We start from the raw sequence: 6,371 nt of genomic DNA, 5'->3' as shown, positions 1-6,371 counted from the left end.
TGCCCTAGGTCAGGTGTTTCATTGGTTAATTACCCTCACTGTTAAAAATGTGTGTCTTATTTCCCATTTGAATTTGTCTAGCTTCAGCCTCCAGCCATGGGATCTTGTTCTGCCTTTGTCTGTTACATTAAAATGCCCTTTGCTATCAGAAATCTTCTCCCCTCCAAGGTTTCCAGACCGTGACCACGTCACCTCTCCATCCCCACCTCACGCAGCAAGAAGCAGTCCCTGCCTCAGGGCCATGCAGTGGGGATAGTAGTACCTGCTTTCATGACCACTGCTCATGGGGCCTCAGTTAAAGGTGTCTGTATACAACTGTTTGAGAGAAGTTGCAGTTTGCTTCCCAGTCTGCTGCCAACCTGGTGCTTCCCAGCCCTCCTCCAGCCAAATCAAAGGCCTGCAGTCACCCCCGTGATTGGCATAGCATAGGGTCTAAGCTGTATCATGACATGGGCCGTGTCGTCCCTGGCAGGCCCACACGCCACAGCATCTCCCTAGGGTGGGCTGACCTGTCATGCAGCCTGCTCTGCGAATAGCGCTCTGCGGGGCTGCAATTTGTAACTGTGCCTGGGGAGTCTCTTTGCATCCAGGTAGCAGGGCTGTGTGACAGGCGAGACGCACGCACGCCCTGCCTGGGGCGGGGTGGGGCTGGATTAGCTCACGGTGGCTGAGCTCCTCCAGACAGGAACCAGTCCTCTGCCATCACCTCTCCCTGCTTCACCCCTGCGGAACCAAGAACACTCCCTTCCCCAACACGAGCAGCAGCCTTCACTCCAGCAGGAGGAGAGCTGGAGTCTGTCTATGGCAGCCAGCCACAGGGCACTATCCCCTGCCTCTGTAATTAGACAACAGCTTGATTCTTCTTTGCCCTACAGCTCAGGGAACATTAACACCAGGGCAAAGTGTGTCTACAATGCCATCACTCCAATCGGGTGGCACTCTACCCTGCTGTCAATGACGGCCTGAGAGCCAACACCTCCCGTATACAGATACTTTAGTTAACCTTTTCCAGACTTATTTATAGATTCACCTAGATTGTTTCAAGCAGAACGAGTTTAAGGCTATCTGAACGCAAACCCCTAGCAGCTTTGAACCAGGAAACTTCACTTTTTCTCTCTCTTTGTTGAACTGATTTAACAAGAGTTAAATGAATGCCAGTAATCCGTTTTTTAAGGATTTTATTCTGAGGCTTTGTAGCAACATTGTGCCATGAACAAATTTTACTGTCAACTCAAAGGTCCAAACTCTTTTAAACATGTATTTTCTCCACTGTGCAGCTGTGGCCCTGTTACTATAATTAGAGTCTTGCTCTGTAGTGACATCTAGTGCCACTGGGCATAAATGAGAACAACCTTTATCCACAATTCTCCTCTTCTGTTGAGTTTCTATTCTGTTCACAGAGCCCTGGATGCCTATGTTCTGTTGCAGGCGAAGGAGACTACCAGGGACAGTGGGGCACGGTGGGCTAAACGTGGAATCCAGTCCCAGCTCTGCAGCTGACTTGCCTGTGGCCTTGGGCACATCACTGCACCTTTCTGCCTCAGTTTCCCCACCTGTAAAATGGGGATACTTCTTCCCTACCTCACTGGGATGTTGGGAAGATGAATTAATGTTTTCAAAGTGCTTTGAATATGTAATCATCATATAAATGCTAAGGTTTATTTTATAAGCCAGGAAAACAGAGATAATCCCCTACTGGTCTTGAAAAAAGTTCAGTTTTCCATTTCTACATAGCACCAGCTGCCAAGGGTGGGTAGCAGAAGCCTTAGTCCTGGTCTACACTAGGGGGAGGGATCGATCTAAGTTACGCAACTTCAGCTACGTGAATAACGTAGCTGAAGTCGACGTACTTAGATCTACTTACCGCGGTGTCTTTGCTGCAGTAAGTCGACAGCTGACGCTCTCCCGTCGACTCCACCTGCGCCTCTCGCCGAGCTGGAGTACAGGAGTCGACGGGAGAGCGCTCGGTGGTCGATTTATCACGTCTAGATTACACGCGATAAATCAATCCCTGCTGGATCAATCGCTGCCTGCCGATCCGGCAGGTAGTGTAGCCATACCCTTAGTGTGTTTCAGTTGAAGAACTGCAGCTGTAGCAAAGTGGCGACCCCTCTAGTGCTGAGTGTGCTATAGACGGAGCTAGGAGATCCAGTTATACCTGTAGTCAGCAGTGTGAGTTCTGGGTATGAATGGAGCCAAGCCCTCGTGTAAGGCATAAAGCCAGAACTCTAGCCTGGAGGGGAGAGTGTTATCATAACAATACGGGAGCTTTGTATGTACAAACATGAACCCGTTTATCCTTGCAGCACCTCAGTGAGCTCAGGATTATCATCCCCCTGGTACATATGGAAGACTGAAGCTATGAAGTTAAGGGACTTGCATAGAGGGAGTTGGTGGCAACGCTGGATTTAAAAGGCAGGAGTTCCTGCTCACGCTGTGAGACCATGCCTGGCAATAGACAGTCTCTAATGCCTGCTGATAACAGACTTGATAACAGGTCTCAGGACACCACAAACTCTCCTCTGGCCTTTTCTTTGAGCGATCTAACAATACTGACTATAGACATACACGCTCGCTGGTTTGACTGAGGCCTAGCCCTAGCCCAGCAGGAACCCAGAGGCGTTCTCAAAGCTATGTCGTGGTCTCTGTGTGGGGTTGCCAGGTGTCCGGTTTTCGACCGGAATGTCCAGTCAAAAAGGGAACCTGGCAGCGTCTGGTCAGTACAGCTGACCGGACACTAAAAGTCTGGTTGGCCACAGTAACTGGCCTCCGCCCCCGGGGGGCAGGAAGTGCAGCAACTGCAGCTGCAGCCACATGGGTGCTGACGCGCGCCGGACAGAGCAGGGGCTGGCTTCTGGACCGGGTTCCAAGAGGTAGGTGCTGCTGCCTGGGGGGCGGGAATCCTATCTGCCCCCCATTTTGCTCCGCTGTGCCCCAATTGCCCCAGCCCTAGCCCCTCGCTACAGGGACCGACCCCTCCCTGCCCTGGCCCCTTGCTCCGGGGACTGAGCCCTGCCGTGCCCCGATTGGGCTGGCAGGCAGGCTCCGTGTCATCTCCTCCCAGGCTGGATCTACAGACAGCAGGTGAGTCCCGGGAGAGGGGGGAGTGAGCGAGGGGGGAGGAGGGAAAGGAGTCAGTGGGGGCGGGGCCTTGGGGGAAGAGGCGGGGCAGGGAGCGGAGCAAGGGTGATGGGTTTTCAGCAATTAGAAAGTTGGCAACCCTATCTCTGGTGACACCACAGATTGGTGGTGGTTCTCAGTCCAATTCTAGTGGAGAGGGGGCCACCCCACGCTGCAGACTGGAACCCCTTCTTGGCCAGAGACTGCCGGTAACCTCTCAACCCAAGGAATAGCTCCTGTACCGTCTGAGACCAGGCATGTTGGTGGGACTCTGTGTTTCAGAGGACTTCAGACTCCAGGGCAGCCAGGCTGGTGCCATCCGCATTAGAACTGAACTTACTGCTTGAGACCTCATTTTTACGGCTCCAAAAGGGCCTGGGGAACCCAGCCGGCTTGGCCCTGCAGTTCTAATCTGAGCCGGCTGCCCAGGAACCGGACTGGGCCCACACTCCGCCAGCCTGTGTGGGCGGCCTCCTCCCCTCCGCTCCTGCCTTGCCCGGCGTCACTCTGAAATGGCACATGTCCCCGCCCGCATAAATATGAACTACGAGTCTCCTTTAAACAGCAGCCTCTCTGTTTCCATGGCAACCCTGTTCTGCTCAGCCCTCTTCAGTGTCAAAAGCTCGGCGCTCCAGCAAATTGATCGTGCGTGGAGATTTCCAGCAGCTTTTGCCTCCTTAGTTCCCTCAGCGCTTCCATTTCAGGTGTCAGTTTGAATAGAGATGAAACGGCTGGGGGTGGATGTCAGTTGCGCAGCGGCCCCACAGTCACGATACCACACGGCGCTAGAGGACGGGGCTCGGCTTGGCTAATTAGATGGGTCCTGCTGGGATGTGGCTGGCTTTAGTCATCTCAGGAGGCTTCTCCCGCCTCTACTCCCTCCCACTGCCCTGCCCCTTTTGATAGCCTTACAAAATAGCTCTCTCCAGGAATCAGTGCAAAAGGTCTCCCCTCTCCTGGCTGGGCCTGGTGCAGGGGAGGGGACCCCACTTCTGGTGTCTGGTTTGGCACTGAGCTCTCTGGGTTGGCATGAGCCAGGGATGGGGTGAAGGAGGCGGTGGTCTCTGTGCTCAGATGGGGGCCTGTGTATCTAGGGGATGGGGGTGGGTCTGGCCACAGGTAGCGGAGGAATCAGAGGGAGCCCTTGGAGTCGTACCTCATACGGGGCCCCTCACTTGGCCTGTGGAGGCAAAGTGCTGAGCCATCCCCTGCTGGCCAGCTCCAGAGGGAGCCAACTCATTGACTGGATGGAGGGCTCAGCTGCATGGGGAGACTCTGGGAAATGGTGCAATAAAGATTTCCAGAGGGCCCATCCCGCTCCATTGGATATCCCCCATCCCTAGGGGCACCCCCAAAATATCCCCGTCGGTTGTGTGACCCATGTCCCCCTTCGTGTTGGCTTCCTGGTTTTCTGTCTGCTGCTGAGAACTTGATCTGGTTTGCCTCTGCCGGCTGCCTGGTGTGTGTGAGCAGGGCAGGGGAGGGAGCAGGGGTTAGTCACTGAGGGAGGAGTGGCATATCTGAGAAGAGACAGGGACCAGCATCTACTGAGCACAGCAGGTCCCCTGCCGGCGACCAAGTGGCAGTGTGGGCTCGTCAGAGCATTGGTCCAGCCCAGACAGGGAAACCAGCTCAGATAAAATCCAGGCCCTATCCTGAGGTTTGACAGCACTGGGCTGACCTCCCTCACGAACCTGTTTGATTCAGGGCTGCTCCATGGGTCTGGCCCATGCTTTGAAGGGGCACCTGACGTGTCACTACAGACATCGCACCATCACACCCAGCCAGTTGCAGGCCCTACCTCTCTCTGACTGACATCGGCCCCAATTTGAGCCCGCCTTTGTGGAGCTCTATGACTCAGCTGAGCCCCAGATGGAGCTAATGGAACAGCAGCATCTGCTGCAGATTGTCAGGCCCTCGCCGGGAGGAGCAGGCCCTCCCGGGGCCACCCAGGGGAGGGAACTAATCGGAGGAACTGAGGCAAAAATAGACTCTTCTGTGTGCCCTGGTCTCAGTTCTGTGTGCGGCAGTGTGAGTAGACAGATGGGCAAACCCAAGAGACATCAAGGGGCTTTGCTTTCACCCTTACGCCGCTTGAGCACTTTGTGCCAGGCACATGTGACCCGGAAGGTAGATCCATTTTACAGGGTGGTGCTGAGGGTGAGAGCCAGAGAGCAGGTAATCCAGGGCAGTGCCCTCCCTCTGCCAGGCTGGTTCTATCCCCTCACTCCCTTCCGTTTGCAGTTTGCCAGGTGGCCTTTGGCAATGAGCAGCCCTTTTCCGCTCTCCCTGCTGGAGCTGTGACAGAAAGAGACACCCAGGGACACTGTGGTGCCATAACAAACTCATCGTATTTCTGCTGGGGTGCAAAACGCCTGCCTTGGGGTGCAGGGCAATGAGAAAAGCGTTGAGTGTGAGTGATTGTGTATGTGTGTGATTGTGCACCTGTGATGGACTCCGCCTGGGTAATTGGTGTTTATGAGTGCCTGGCTCTAAATGTAACTGTGGTTGTTGTGTCTGTGTGTAGCAGTGAGCCCAGGGACTGAACTAGATCACTGGTGCCCAGCTAACATGGTTTTGAACTCAGCTGTCTTTGTCTATGCTCCATAGTGCTTGACCGGGGGCTCATTAAAATATTATGCTTAGCACAATTACTAACTCATTTGCTCCAGGCAGGCAAAGCCTGGGCGTCTGTAAGACAAAACCCTACAGCTCCAATGGGCTGAGGATCATTACGGGGTGATCTTAAATTCCAAGCACTGACAGCATCCCTCCCCTAATCTCCTCGTTTACCCCAGGTGGGCTCAGAGCTCCCAGAGGAAAGGCTGACCTGGGGGAAAAAAACAACCACCCTGCCTTTCCCTGAGCCACACGCGCCTGGATCCACCCGATCGCCTGCTCCAGCCCCGCCTGGGCGATTGGCTTCGTGGCTGCTTCATTTGCAAAGATTTTGTTGTTGTTCTTGCTGCTGCTCTCCTGGCTAGAGGGAAGTTTCTCTGCCCTGGAGAGGGATCCAGCACAGAGACCCGGGGAAGAAGGCTTTATTCTGGAGCTCCCGTTAAACGCCTGGTGCCTGATTCATTCCCTCCCCTTCCACCCCCTTTGCACACACACGCTCACGCTTTTTTTGCAAATTGTTGCAGCCCAGCCTTGGTGGCTTTGCAATCTGCCGCCTGCAACGTGCGTTTGTTGGAAAGCTAGCTAGCTTCCCCCCCCACCCCCGCCACCGACCGGGGCACGAGCTCTCGGCT

Source organism: Trachemys scripta, chromosome 17 (assembly GCF_013100865.1).
Source record: "Trachemys scripta elegans isolate TJP31775 chromosome 17, CAS_Tse_1.0, whole genome shotgun sequence".
Lineage (NCBI taxonomy): Eukaryota > Metazoa > Chordata > Testudines > Emydidae > Trachemys > Trachemys scripta.
The sequence above is the reverse complement of the archived record's forward strand: the minus strand, read 5'-3'. Positions refer to the sequence as shown.